Genomic DNA, 16,300 nt, shown 5'->3' on the forward strand with positions numbered 1-16,300 from the left:
TGACTGACTGATCGCTTTATTACAAAAGATATACTGTATAAACTCAAATTACTGAACAAAACAGTGTAGGGGTAAATTTACTTTTGAAAAGTTGCCACGGGGTAAATTGGGTGAGAAAGATTGGGAATACCTGAACTAAAGGAAACCACAGACTGAAACTAATCTCAAAGTTACACCGTAAACAAGCAGAAAAGAAGTAAACTAAACAAGCAAAACTGTAATTACCAAAATGTAAGGACCAATAACCAGAAAAATATTTGTAACAAACACTTCCAAAAGTATTTTATTCATTCTCAACAAGATATACTAAAAAAGGGGAAGGATCGCTAGGTGAAACCAATAATCTCATAATAAACATCAAACCAAAATAGGAGAAATCCTCAAAAGAAGATACGTTTTCAATTGTTGACACTGGCTATAATAAAAACACAAACAGGAGTCAAAGAAAGCAAGAAAAACTGATAACACATACACTAAGTAATGAGCCAGCAGGAATCCATGGTGTACCTAAATCCGGCTGTCATTCATATTGTCAAATGGACACAGCCTTGACCGTGGGAATTAAAGTTGTATAAGACCAGTCCAGTGGAGTGCGCAAAGGCTCACTGGAAGCAGGAAAAGTGGCTAAGCTCATTAGAAAGTCAATATGTGATACTGGAGAGATGGGCATGTGTGGGCATCACCTTGTAGATGAAGGTTTAAGACCTGTGGTAGCTAGGCCTAGTGGGACAACTATGGTTTTGTTTTTTCTTTGTCTGTTCTTTCATACCTTATAGTACAGTATGTTGATTGCTAGTTTCTACCTTGCACTCAAAAATAGCGGGAAAAGCTTAAGAGCTCTGTATCCCTGAACTGGATTACGTGGACTTAATAATGGATGAATGAAAGGCTGTTGTTTTGTTCTCTTGAATTCTCCATGTATTGCCCCCTCTCCATGCTGACTACATTGGACAGCAGCAGGATTTATCTAGAAAAGAAATCAGGAAATGAATCACAACCAAAGTAACAAGCAGTGAGTTGTAACTGGGAAGTCAAAAAGCAAATAACCAAGGGTCAGTATATGTAACAAAAATGTTAGTGAAATAGAGATGTTAACAATTTAAAAGCCAATGAAGACACATACTGTATAATCAGAGCCAAAATGTTGGTCTTAAATCATAGTCAAAAAGCAGAGCCAGAATTTGTTAATCAGAATTTATTTCAAACAAAAGAGGATTATTATTTATAAGGTTTCAGTCAAATTCAATCGTAGTGTGGTATAGCAGCTCTGGAGGTTAATGGAGAGATCGGCTGTCCATGCATCCATGTGCGGTTCAGCCAATTGCCTCATTAGAACTCTGGGGTCAGCTGCATCTCTATCAGCAAAAATAAGCCTAAGCAGGAGAATGGGGGTTTCAGATCAGAAAATGAATCGATAGGAAGAGTAGTATCAGAAGTGAAAGCAAACATAGTGGATAGAAGACAGAGCAATCAGTAGCCCCATGAGGGAGCAAAGGGAGAGGTGCTCTGAAGGATGGATCGTGCTCTGCTGCATAGGGTGATGCAGAAGCCTCCTAAGGATTCTGGTAGATGCCAAAGATGTGTAGAGGAAGACAGATGTCCAGCACCAAGCATCACCACAGTTGTGATGAGAGCTGGGGAGGGAGACTACAGCTGCAGATGTCTCCTCATAGCCCTGGCTCATTTCTGTACTTGACTATTGACAGTACATGGTTCAAAAGGGCTATTATGGTAGCTGCAGCCAACCTAGACTTTCACCAAAATATGTAAAACTATAGTACAAGATGCAGTTGAGTATAATTCCAAGGGTGATAACACAAGATAGATAGATGAGTTGGAAGCTGGCAATAATTATGAAGGAAAAGTTAGCTACTTCAGGATATTGAAGACCAAGAAAAATGTTTAAATAATTGCTTTTATGCTGCCTTTAAAGGTATGCTAGAAAAAATTGAGGAACAAATACAGGAAAATACATCTAAGTTTGAGAGTAAACTTAAAGCACTTGGCACTAATTTGGAAGACATTAAGCAAACATTCACGACTCATATTGAAACAGCTGAACAACTGGCATCTACTGCTTACGGAAAAGCAACAGCTGCAAATTACGAACGCAAAGATTTGATGCACTGGAAGATGGATGAAAAAGGAAAAATATTAGAATTGAAGGTCTCCCTGAGAATTGTGAAAGTCCAAACCCAGTGAAATTTGTAGCTGAGCTAGTCTCTAAAATAATTGGAGAGTACTTTAAATCAGACAATGAGATAGCAGCAACTTACTACATATGGGAATCACGGGGATCAAATTCCTCTAAACCTAGGGCTCTCATCGTGTGTTTTGAAAAATTACAATTTAAACTACATATAATGTTACTTCTTAGACAGAAACATTAAATTATATTTGAAAATAACCACATTCGTATTTTCCTGGATTCTCACCCTCAACAGCTGCTAAACATGCAACATTTTACAACATTAACACTAGAATCCCTGAAGCCTACGAAAAAACTCGTAATCCCGGCCCACATTAAATCTCTTCGCACCTCTTCATCAGCGTCTTTTATTTTGTAAATGTGTCAATCAGCACAAGCAACAAGCAGCCTGCTGTCCCATTCCCTGCCTTGACGGAGCTCAGCTCGGGCAAAAAGTTCTCTCAGCTGAAGCCAAACCTCCTTATCTGCGTGTGAGGTTCCTGGAGTTGTATAGGGTAAATAATACAGTACGTTGTTATTTGGAACACATGCATAAAAACCTACACATTGACACAAATAGATGAACAGACACAGCATTGGTCCGCAATAGAAATAAAATCCTGCACTACTTCTTTATATTCCTTGTTTTGTACCCCAATAAGTACAAGTTATCGCCAATATATTAACAACCCAAACTCAGAATATGGAACCAATGTAGGAAGTATTTTAAGATAGAGAAGCTTTTATCTGTGGCACCTCTGCACGAGAACCACCTTTTTCCACCCTCTCAAACGTACAAAGTTTTTAATATCTGGAAAACATTCAGGATTAAATCACTTAGAGATCTGTACATAGACAAAGTCTTCACATCCTGTGAACAATTGCACTCTAAACTTAACTTTCCAGCAACACATTTCTTTCACTACCTTCAAATTAGAAACTTAGGTAAACAAAACCTACCCAATTTCCCTCACCTCCCACCTACCTCTATTCCGGAAGAAATATTGATCAGTCTGATCAATAACATTTCAGAATAAGCATTTAAATTGAGGAAGTGGATTCTCTCTCCTCTTTTTTTGTATTTATTTTTATTCATTTATTTACTTACATATTCTTACTATTATTAAAGTTTTACTCTGCTGACCTAGCTCTCTTTCTCATGGCTGGGGGTCGATTTATTTCAAACCTAGTTTTGTTAAACTTGACTTGCATGTATGGAATATTATCTGATTTTAATAAAATTAATAAAATGCGTGAGATGAGCTAGTGACACTACAAGAAGCAGTTCATATGTATGATAGTAGCAGTCACTTGCACTGATTTTGTTGAGCTTGCCTGATGCATGAGTAAGCTCGGAGGAGTGGTGAATAGAGATCATGTTGGTTAATCAATATCCTCTTTATTTTATTTATTTTGCATTCATTTGAACAATCTTTGCTACATAATATACAGTGTTTCTCCCATGGGATGCTAACTTAAAATGTATTAAAAAGAAGTATGAAAAAAATTACACCAAACAATAATGACAGAAACTGAGTGTGTATAAAAAGAGCAGATATAAACAGAAGTGGTGCAGAACCAGAAAATTAGACTGTCAGACATTGAAGTATTCTCAATGTGTTTTTCAGTGTTTGTGTTCTGAATACGTCTGTCTTCACAGAGCCGGCCCTAGACAATTTCGGGCCCGAAGTAAACTGATACCGAGCCCGACCCCTGCAGCTAGAAGGGCCCCTTTTATGCTCTGTCGAGAATGCAGTGCGGCGGAGCGGCCCTGACTGAAGCGTAATTAGCCACTTACTGAGGACAGAGGCACAGATGAGCCGTGGAGGCGGCAACAGGCGCGCGGGCCTGAGTGAAGCGTAATGAAGATTGGAGTGCCGAGTGGAGATGTCCACGTGGAGTAATTAGGTGATGGAATATGTTGCCCGTGAATTATATATATAAAAAAATTAGTAATAGAGGTTGGAGTGAAGGAGTCTGTTGCTCCATTGGGCCTTCCGCAGCAGCATCGCATCACAGGAAAAAAAAAACCTTGGGCGCAGTGGGCCCCCTCCAGCTGTGGGCCCGAAGCGGTCGCTTTGTTCGCTTCGCACTAAGGACGGCTCTGGTCTTCAGTGATCCTAGGCTAATAACACAGGTTATAATAATTTGTTTGTACTACTGGTATACACGTGCTAAATATAAAGATAACTAAGTAAAAAATAAACATTTATCAGGACAAAAGCCACAATTGCCAAACTGGTTAGTGATAACATATAAATTTATCTGCCTTGCACAAGCAACAGTTAAGCTTTGTTTATGAAAGACATTTTGCTTTACAACATCCACATGATTATTTAGATGAAAAAAACAACAAGGTTTAGCTCAGTTAGGGCCATCCTAGCAGAAGTTGGGTAATCAGGACACACCCATAGGCCTTTTACTGAGCTGAGTTTATTGCCTCTGGTCAGGAATTTAGTCTGTGACATTGCAAACTTCAGAGCAGCCTGAAGGTCACAAACTGGAGGACTTCAAATTACAAATAAACTGTCATTTTGAGAAGCTAAAAAGAGACCCCCCTTCACATTTCAGATGAGACAACTTCTGAACTGCAGTGGCACATTTCCACAAACTGGTTCTGTCCTCTGTGTGTGACTGTATTGTCAGATTCATGCCCAACCCCCACGACCCCCATGAGGTGTGCATTTTCAGGCTAAATGAAGCAACTGTTGTGTCGTGTCACATGACATTACATGGAACAGTCAGGAGAACACGAGAAAATCTGCATACGTTAACTAGTAGACAAGGAAGAGATCCATCATGATAAGAAAAATAAAATAACTGCACTCTCCAAATCAAGCAACTGGCACAACAGGCCATTGCTAAACTACCAAAGATAGCATCTATGCTTTAATGCATGAGTGGAAAGAGTGAGTTGGCAAAATGCTGCCTGTGTCATAAACAGAGCAAATTATTAATCTGAACATCACAGTAATCAAGCATCACAGCATGTGTGACAGAAAAGGCTTCTTCTGTTTGTCCTCCTTATTGCAGATGACCAAAAGCTTATTTATAAAGATGTGCTGAGCAACCTGGCAGCCCCAGACCCAGTTAGAAATACGGCTATGCAGTATTTGAATACAAATAAATAAATAACAAAACTGAGGGCTCAGACTGTTTCATTGCCTATGTTGTAATAGAAAGCCAGAATTCTGACCCGCCTAGGACACCTTGTAACGGAAGGACTGGGGATAGGAGCTGGCATGGGGCAATACCTTCCCCAGAATGACAGAGAGCAGCGTCCCTGCCATTCCTACAAGGCCACAGTTTTGGGGCATGGAAGCTCAACCCTGCTAGGGCCTATGGATAATGGCTGAGCCCTCCTCTGCAGGGCTGCCGCCACACCCAGAAATGTGGCCAGAAGGAGATTAAGGAACACCTGGAGCACTCTGAGGTGCTCTATAAAGGGGTCACCTTACTCCATGTATGGAGCCAGAGTCAGGAGGTGGAGGACAAAGCTTACGGGAGGAGGAGGAGTGTAGGTGGATAAGAGACAAAAGAGAGAGAAAGGAAGAAAGAAGGACTGTGATTTGTGTATTTGATGCTTATTTTACTGTGCTGCATAAGGTGGGAAACAAAAACAAAAGTGTTTTTCACTCTTAACTCTTTCAGGGCTGATGTCGACTTTTGTCAAAAGGAGGAGCTGACGATGGTAATCGACTGTAAACTGTGACAAAACCAACCATTATGTTTTAGTTGGACTCTCGTTGCTAGAAGGAAAGTTAGATTCATGGGTTTGACCAACATTTCCTGTGCTCGTGTGAGCAGTGTCACACACATACGCATGGGAGGCAGCTAAAGGGCTTGAGTAAGGGCAGTTCCGAGTCATACCGGGATGTAGCAGAGTGCACTGAGTGCTGTGTAACATTCTCATGACTTTGCAGCCAGGATACCAAATACACGGGTGGCTGTCCCAAACCTTGCTATGGCTCTTTGTGGCTTTTGTGACAGTGGCATAGTTGGAAGGATGGAAACGTCCCGGAAGAGAAGGGGACAGGACCTGCAATGTACCCAGGTGGTAGTGTACCAGGGCCGAGTTTTCAGGCGGGGAGGGTGTCCCATGGTTCGCCGAGACCCGGTACGGGCTCCGCTCCCAGCACGCTTACCTAGGCAACCTAGAGAGGCCAGGGACTGTGCGTGAGGGGCTCACAGAGTTGGGCTACTCCGGAGTGGGGAGGCAAAAGGGGCTTATTGTGCTCTCTCGGAGGAGAGTGCCCACCTCCCTGTGAAACCAGGACCCCAATTACCACCTAGGGGTGCCCCAGACTGGCAGGTGAGTAAAATAAGAAACTGGAGGTTGGACCCAGAGTGGCCGACCCACAAACAAGCCTGGTCCTTCTGGGTAATGGTAGGGCAGTGGTTACAGCCACATGAGAATAAGCCCTACCAAATAATAGAACAGCTGGTCTGGGGTAAGCAGTTTAAGCACATGGCAGAGCTCATACAGCTTCTGGAGGAACCGTCCCTTTGTCGAACTCAGCTGGAGTATGTTCCAAGACCTAGCCATAAACACCCCCTCTTACAACCTGGAGCTTGTAGCGGGCGTGCAAACTGCTTGGAAATGAGGAGGGATGCAGGTGGAGGGGGAGGAGGAGTTGGTGTGCTCTGACTAACCTGTTGGCGGTCCCACACACAGGCGTGGTGATCGTAAATGGGTACAAGACCACAGCCTTATTCGATTCCGGTAGCACCATTACCATTGTTGCCCGCCAGTTTGTGCTGCTGCGACAGTGGTTACGGATTAAGACCAGTATAGCCTGTGTTCATGGAGAAATCCACTGGTACAGGTCCACCACTTGTATCGTCAGTTACGGAGGATTGGTACGGAAACTAACTGTGGCCGTCCTTCCAAATCTACCACATCCGATGATACTAGGGCGGGACTGGTCTAAAATTAAAAGCGGTGAAACACATACCACTCCTCGGTTAAACTTAGGCCTGGTTATAGATGGAGATGAGCCGTCTCAAGCTGCCTCCACGACGTGTAACCAGCCGGCGTAGTGAGAAGAAGCGGCCTCCCTGAGTGACTTGGCAACTTTTGGACCGTCGCGGGCCAATACGTCATCCACCACCACCGAGACGGAGTGTCAATTGTGACAAATTCCTAGGAAGGACCGTGCTCCTCTCGTTCCTATTCCCCTGATTGATGTTCCCTTCCACAGTATTGGGGTCGATTTAGTCGAGAGCCCTTCAGCCCGAGGACACAAGTACATTTTAGTCCTCGTGGATTATGCTACCAAATACCCCGAAGCTGTTCCATTGCGCTCAGCTACTTCTAAAGCCATCGTACGGGAATTGGTAGGGGTCTTTGCGCGTGGGGCATTCCTAAGGAAGTCCTGACGGACCAAGGGACGCCCTTTACCTCGGAGACATTCAAGGAGACTGCCAAGTTACTTAAAATAAAGCATCTAAAGACCACGATATATCATCCTCAAAAAGACGGTTTGGTACAGAGGTTCAATCAGACTCTTAAACAAATGCTTCGTAAGGTGGTCAACGAGGATGGAAGGAACTGGGATCAGCTCCTCCACCTCATCCTTTTTGCCTACCGGGAAGTCCCACAAGCCTCCACGGGGTTCTTCCCTTTTGAATTATTGTATGGGCAACAACCCCAGGGCATATTAGATATCCTAAAAAAAGGATGGGAAGAAGAGGCTCTTCCTTCTACAAATATACTGGAGTATATTGCGTAATTACGCAATAGATTTGGTAAAATTCTGCCCCTCCTTAAAAGTCACATGGAAGAGGCACAAGCAGCACAGGTCCGATATTACGACCGTGGCACGACTCTCCGGGAGCTCTCATGGTTCGGGTCATGGTCCTAGTACCTACCTCCCACTCTAAGCTGCTTGCCCATTGGCAAGATCCCTATGAAGTTAAGGAGAGGAAAGGACTTGTCGACTGTTTGGTGAGTCAACCCAATCATCGGCTGAGGGAGTGGGTTTATCATGCAAATCTGCTGAAACCGTGGAAGGACAGGGATCCCGATCCCTCCTCCGGTCAGCCCTGCTCACTCTTTGCTCACATGGCTAGCCTTAACTCCGGTGCGGATTTAAGTCCCAGACAACGACCAGAGCTGGAAACAGTTATCCTCCGTCCTGGAGGTAGTGAGTGAAAACCCCGGAAGGACCTCTCTGATTGAGCACGACATTGTGACAGATCCCGGGGTTATAGTCTGAGAACATCCGTATCGTCTTCCCGAGGCAAAAAGAGCTGAAGTGGAGCTTGAGATCAAACACATGCTGGAACTAGGAGTAATCGAGGAAAGTCATAGTCCCCGGTCCAGTCCCATTGTATTGGTCGCTACGCTTGATGGGAGTTGGAGGTTTTGCTACGACTTCCATTGACTTAATCAAGTCTCCCAATTTGATGCTTATCCAATGCCACGAGTGGACGGCCTCCTCGAGAGGCTTGGACAGGCTCAATATTTGACCACGCGGGACATGACAAAGGTGTACTGGCAGGTTCCTTTAATGGACTCTGCAAAGGTTAAGACCGCGTTTAGCACCCCTAGCGGACACTGGCAGCATCGTGTCCTTCCATTTGGGTTACACGGGGCTCCGGCAACCTTCTAGCATATGGTGGACAATGTGCTCAGGCCTCATAACTCATACAGTGCTGCCTACCTGTATGATGTGGTCTTCTATTCCAGCACATGGATGGAACACCTACAGCAGGTAAAAGCGGTATTGCGGACACTTGGTGAGGCCGGTCTTCAGATTAATCCCAAGAAATGTTTCTTTGGATTGAGCGAAGCCAAGTATTTAGGCTACCTGGTGGATCGGGATACCGTGAAGCCACAGTGCTCCAAAGTAGATGCCATTTTGAAATGACCCCGTCCGCGAACCATTTTGACAAACCAGTCGCGAACACGGCCGCGACTGATTTGACAAAGAAGAGGGCCCCAAACATTGTGGTATGGACTGAAAAGACAGGCACTGCATTTAGTGACTTAAAGCAGGCCCTTATGTCCGCACCTATTTTGAAAGCACCTAACTTTTCTTTACCTTTCATCCTATAGACGAACGCTTTGGACACAGGCCTGGGAGCCGTGCTGAGACAAAGCGTCGATGGTGTGGAACACCCCATCATGTTCCTGAGCCGGAAACTATTGGACCGGGAGACCAGGTATGCGGTGGTGGAGAAAGAGTCTTTGGCGATTAAATGAGCAATTACTCAGCTGAGGTACTACCTGTTGGGCCGGTAATTCACCCTTATCACGGACCATGCACCTTTACAGTGGATGGCCCTGCACAAGGAGTCGAATTGTGCACCGGTCACCCGGTGGTTTCTTGACCTTCATCCATACAAGTTTTTGCTCATTCATTGTCGGGGCACGCCAACGCTGATGCTCTTTTTCGGGTTCACAACCTCTCAGTCAGGATCGCCCGATCTGACGGGTCTGGGATGAGGGTGGGGCCTTGTCACACACGTGCGCATGGAAGGCAGCTAAAGGGCTTGAGTAAGAGTGGTTACGAGTCATACCGGGATGTGGCAGAGTGCACTGACTCTTAATCTCTCTTGCCTGCAGACCATTCACGGGAGATTCCACCTGGCCCTCTTGACGTCACTTCTGGGACCAAGCCTATGGAAGAAGATCTTGCTGGCTCCGGCCCCTGTGATGTCACGTCCGGGCTTGAGCCTATGGCTGAAGACCTTCATGAGCTGGACCCCTTTGATCTTACTTCCTGTCTTCCCCTTTAAAAGCCTCCACCTTTTCCCTGTTCCCTCAGTTCTGTTTTGGACTCGGTTTTGTGCACATTAGTGCTGTGTAACATTGTCATGACTTTGCAGCCAGGATACCAAATATACAGGGTGGCTGCCCCAAACCTTGCTATGGCTCTTTGTGGCTTTTGTGACAGTAGCAAGGCACAAACAACAGCAAAAATGGCACTGACATCTGGCGAGAGATCAAAGCGAATGCGTAAAGCAAAACACTCAGTGGATGATGTTTTGCCTATTATCTCTGAACTGGAATATGACTTGTTGGACTCAGATTTTGAAACAAATAATTGAAAACGAATGTGAGGTTCCAGCTTCAGCTGATTGGTCCCCAGCCAGTACTGACAATGTTCGCCAGGGAGGACTGTCACTTAACAATGAAAAGAGGTAGAAACCAAATTGTAATGCACTATGACTTTGTTTTCAGCCACACAAAGACAACCTAGCATCAAGCCTGCCACATATTCTTGGCAAACTGGCAGCCACAGCATGCAGCAACAGACATTTTATGTTGATTTCTGTGTGAAACCATTGCTTTTCTGAAACGATGTTTTCTGGAAAGAATATTCAGCTCTCAAAGAGTTAATAAACGCATGTTGTGTGCTAGACTTGGGCTCCGTGTCTGTTGTGTCCCAGGTTTGGGGAGCAGTACGCCTCTGGTTTTTCTACGAACTGTAAAAAATTGGGCAGGCCAGGGTTTGAATCGTTTTTGACTTCAGTATAGAGACAAACACACACGTAGAGTTTAAATGCAGGAAATTGTCAAGGGTTTCTTTGGAATCTTTTAGTACAGGTCTGATTTCATTTTTTTGTTATTTTTTTCTGTTGTGACTACCAGGAGATGTAGCAGTGCCCCAAACTGCTATTTCAGTAATAGAACGTAAAGAGGAAAGAAGTCTCACTGAACTGTTTTGACACATTGCAGTTGAAGCAATCTAGCGAAGGGACCTGTATAAGCAATCTAGCTTACATGGGACTGGAAACTAGATAATAATATTTGGCTTCCTGCCATTTTCTCTAATAGTACTTATGAACAAATGATTTAAAGACTGACCTTCACTGAGAGTCAGCTACATATGCAAACCATAAAAATGAAAACTGTTATTGGATATTTAAATGATGCCTTTATCCACTTACAAGACCAATGCAGTACAAGTGTTAATAAACATTACTCTGTAATCATTCAGGCCCATGCAGGTTAAGTAGCTTATTCAAAACCACACAGTGAGTCAGAGATGGGAACTGAAATGGCAGCATTGCAGTTTTAAGTGCAATGCTCTAGTCACTACATCACTGCCTGCCTAGTGTTGTCTAGAAGATGGAAAGAGTTTTCTTTTTTATAGATTTTTGGAGGGAGAAACAGAAGCAGTACAAACAGCTTCTGTTAATGGGCAAGAAAAAATTAGCTCATGATAGAGCTGCAAACTGTGAATAATTGTATGGTGTAAACAGCCTGCACAGAGAGCCATTCATGTCATATAAACAGAGAGGACTAATTCATCAAACCATTGCCAGACTGATGCACGGCATGTTCAGTCCTTACAAAACATTCTTCTGGGCCACATTAAGGTCACCCACGTTCCTTTTGGACTTTGTTGGCTCTAACCAGTGGTTCAATTTTTTCCAACCCTCTATGCTATATTTGAACTATCTTGTGATTTATCTTGTTATTTGAAACCTCTTTGTTTTCTGTTCCAATGTGCTTTTTAAAGTACCTTGTGACAGTGCCTAATGTAAAAGTCATCTTACAAAATAAGTATGAATTGATGGATTCAAAAATGGAATTGCTACCTTTTGATAAGTTGGAGTTTTATACAGTTGTTACCTTTTCTAATAGAAGTGGTTCATGTGTCATTCATGTTTACGGTCATAGGTACACAGTGCAATAAAAATTCTTATTGTCCAGAGGATTGGCATCAGTAAAGGCATCTGGCTGCAAAAATCAGGCTGTTGGAGAAGTCTAACTAAAAAATATAGCAACCCCATATAAAAATGGGAATAGTTGCAGAAGAAGAAGAAGAATTGTATGTACAATAAAAGTTACTTTTGTATAGCGTTCTTACTTGAGAGCAGGCACAGAGTGCTGTGAACAACTCTCAGTTAAAATACATGTACGGATTATCCATCCATCCATTTTCCAACCCGCTGAATCCAAACACAGGGTCACGGGGGTCTGCTGGAGCCAATCCCAGCCAACACAGGGCACAAGGCAGGAACCAGTCCTGGGCAGGGTGCCAACCCACCGCAGGATACATACAAACACACCCACACACCAAGCACACACTAGGGCCAATTTAGAATCGCCAATCCACCTAACCTGCATGTCTTTGGACTGTGCGAGGAAACCGGAGCGCCTGGAGGAAACCCATGCAGACACGGGGAGAACATGCAAACTCCACACAGGGAGGACCCGGGAAGCGAACCCAGGTCCCCAGGTCTCCCAACTGCAAAGCAGAAGCGCTACCCACTACGCCATCGTGCCGCCCAGGACAGATTATATTAATTATTAAATATAGATTTGGTACACATATAAATGCAAATGTTAAAACACACAGAGAACAAGGCAAATGATCTGTCCATTAATTAATTGATAAAATATGGCCTGGAGACCTCAGCCAGCTGGCCACCTACCCAGTCCTAGGTTTTGTATAGTGGAGTCTGTGCTGGCCGTCTATTCTGATGAGAGAATCTTTCTATCTGATGATTCCAATGTCTCTCACAAATTGCTGATATTAGTACTATAGGAACAGTAGACAAAAACAAGTCGATGAATGCAACTTCATGCATTGAATGGATCATATATACATATACCTGTACGCACACACACACACACACACACACACACACACACACATATATATATATATATATATATATATATATATATATATATATATATATACAGTATATATATATAGTGTCACAGGAGGCTGGGGGATAGACCCAGCCGGGACGCTTGGAGGGACCGGGAGGTGGCATATACGTCTTCCAGGCCACGAGGGGGCAACCGCCCTGGATCTGGAGAGGACCGCGGGAGAGGAGCAAGGAGGCTCAAGCCCATTGGGGCCCATGGCCACCACCAGGGGGCGCCCCGAGCCTCATGGAGCCCGGGAAACATTCACTTCCGCCACACTTGGGAAAATGGAGGAAGATTCTTCCAGGGATGCCCGGAGTGCTTCCGGGTACAAGAGCAGCACTTCCGCCACACCAGGAAGTGCTGCTGGAAGAGAATCATCAAGCATCTGGCGCATATCCGGGTGAGCATAAAAAGGGCCGCCTTCTTACAGTCTGGGAGCTAGAGTCGGGAGTGGGAGCAGGACGAAGCTCCCATAGAGAAAGGAAAGGCGGTCCAAGGACATTGGGGAAGAGGCCTGTGTTGGAGGTGGTTAGTGCTGGAAGTACTGTGTGCTGTGTGCAACTTACAAAAAATAAACATGTGCTTTTTATAAAGATGTGGTCTCAGTCTGGTGGTGTCCGGGCATATCTCACAATATATATATATATATATATATATATATATATATATATATATATATATATACTGCAAATTCACGGTTCAGAGTTCGCGGCCTCAGTCGTTCGCAGATTTTTCCTTAGAACCTAACTAATAATTGTTAGTAGAAACCCCACATATCCTCCGCAATTTTTTATGGCTTTTTTTGTGGCAATACTGTACTGTAGAGAGAACAGGAAGCAACTGTAGAGGAAAATGCTGTTTGAGATGGTAAAAGTAGCCAATCCAAGAGCATTATTCATTTCTCCTTGCTGCTGATTGACTGCTGCCCTGTGACGCATCTCCGGCTGAGTGTCCTCGTATTTTCCATTTTGTCCTTCTTAAAGCCTCAAGATTCTGCCAAAACGCCCTGCACCTTTTAAGGCTTCTGGCAATGAGCCTAAGTGCTAGAAGAAGTTTAAGACACTCCAGGAGAAGGCTGAACTACTGGATTTGCTCCGGGAACTAAAAAGTTATGTCGCAGCAGTGCGCCATTATGGCATCGATGGAAAGCACCGTACGCTACATAAAGAAGAATGATGCAATGATCAGGAGTACCATATCAGTAAGTTTCTGTGATAGTACCAAAAAGGTAACGACCGTAAGAGATAAGAATATCGTCAGGATGGGATCTGCCTTGGCATTGTGGATCATCAACTGCAGAAAGCTGTAAATCCTCTGCATTGTACTGCACAGCTAATTCATCATCATCATCATCAATATCATTCATTATTGGTGAGTACCCGTACATTTTACTTTATTTTTATTAAATTAAATTAACTTAAATTATTACATATTTACTTATAATAAAGAAAATGACAGCGCATACCAAAGAAAACGTGCTTGCATGAATTACAGTACATATAGCGGTAACATCGGTATTTTGCATTCTAGCACTGCGGGAGACATAGCAGTACAGTACTGTACAGTATACAGGATTACCGCTACATTCTTTTTTTAGGTAATGTATTAAGCTGAGTTTGAACTAAAATTAAAAATTTTTTGGGGCATATTTAGGGTTTAAACTATAAAAATAGGCATTTTTTTAACCACATCCAAAATTTGTGGTTTTTCACAATTCGTGGGTGCTCTAGGAGCGTAACCTCCGCCAATTTGGGGGGTGTACTGTATATATAATCACATATGTGCAAACAGGAGACAGCCAAAGGGCCCAAAAGAGCATAAAAGAACGAAAGGTGGGGGATTAGAACGAGGCATTAACGCCTTTTTCAACAGAAAAATGGAAAATTAAAGATTCTACCTTACATAGCACCCACATGTGAAAACGTTATGTAGCACCCACATGTGAAAACGTTATGTAGCACACACATGTGAAAGTCCGTTCCGGCTACAAAAGATGACTCCAGTTCCGGCTCCCATTACTTTGCTTCTGGTCTCCTCCTGATGACTTCACTTCTGTCTCCCGTTTATGATGTCATATCTGGCTCCTTCGATTATCATTACATCCACCTTAGATTTCATTTCCTGTTTCTCATTTGTATTTCCTGCCATGTACCCATAAAAGCACCAGCTTAAAGGCTCTAGTGATGGTAATTCCACATCAATCCAGGGGATGCTGCTGTGTGCTAATACATTTTCACTTCCTCCCTCTGTAGACCAGAAGACTGAGAGCTATACCATCGCTGGCATCACTTTTGGCATCTGTCCAGCTGGACCTGCCTCTTCCTACTGGAAGGACTTAAAACCTGAAGATCTGCCATCTGTTGTCTGTTAAGAACTCATGTCTGTGAAGATATTTCCATCATCTGTCTCATATATACATATGCAGTAGCACTCCGGATTTCCACATGGCATTCTAGGAACTGGAGTTCTTTGAATCAGCCCTGTTGGGCTCTGTGGGTGCCACCAGGGGGGTTGTAGGCGCCAGTGAGCCCTACTTCATGGGGCTCCTGGGACACTGGAAGTACTTCCAGGGATTACTTAAAAGGAGCTGCCTGCCTCAACTCAAGGAGGCAGAGCAGAATCGGGAGGAAGGAGGACAAAGCTAGCTGGGAGGAATTGAGGCAGAGAGAGAGAGAGAGAGACAGACAAAGAAAAGACAAATGAAGAGGATTGCTTTTTGCTTATCACTGTGCTTTGTGGATTACTAGCTACAAATATGCAAACAATATCACAGACCTTCGTTTCCATATATAGGATTTAATGCTACCAATTTTCAAATGTTTAAAAGTCAAAAATCCAGTTGCAGAGAGTGACACTAAATCCAAGAATGAGGAGTTTGTTGGTCAGCTCTGACTGTACAACAGTGTTAAATGCAATTTTAGGAACAGTGCTCTGGCATAGTAGTTTTTATTAACCAGATGAGGCACAGTTGGATGACATGTAAGGAATATTGTACCCTCTGTAGACTGGTTGTGATGATCTGCAAGCTAGAGGTGATCTAAACTATTCAGGTTATTCCAATGAATGTCTCCCAGCACCAGACATTCAAAGAATTTCATCACAATGGAAGTGAGTGCCACCAGTCTGCTGATATTGAGTCAGTCCATTATTTTTTTTCTGTGGCTCAATGATAATTGTTAACTTATTGAAGAAGGTGGGGACCACAGATTTTTTCAAAGAGTTAGTTTTCATGTAAACGACTAGCTACAGACTGCTACATGCCCTAAAATTCCATTTGGACAGGAATGCTTTGTTGATGTTGATTTGCTGAAAAATCTTCCTTACATCATCTATAGAAACAAAGAGAGACGGATCGTGTTATGCTGCAGGCAACTGCATGGAAAGGAGTTTGTTATCATAACCAGGAATATGGATCGATATAAAAATAGAAAAGTGGGTGTATATAGCATGTGTAAATATGTACAAAACAAATGTAATGAATCCTGCAGTTTTTC

Source organism: Erpetoichthys calabaricus, chromosome 8 (assembly GCF_900747795.2).
Source record: "Erpetoichthys calabaricus chromosome 8, fErpCal1.3, whole genome shotgun sequence".
In the NCBI taxonomy this organism is placed as follows: Eukaryota; Metazoa; Chordata; class Cladistia; order Polypteriformes; family Polypteridae; genus Erpetoichthys; species Erpetoichthys calabaricus.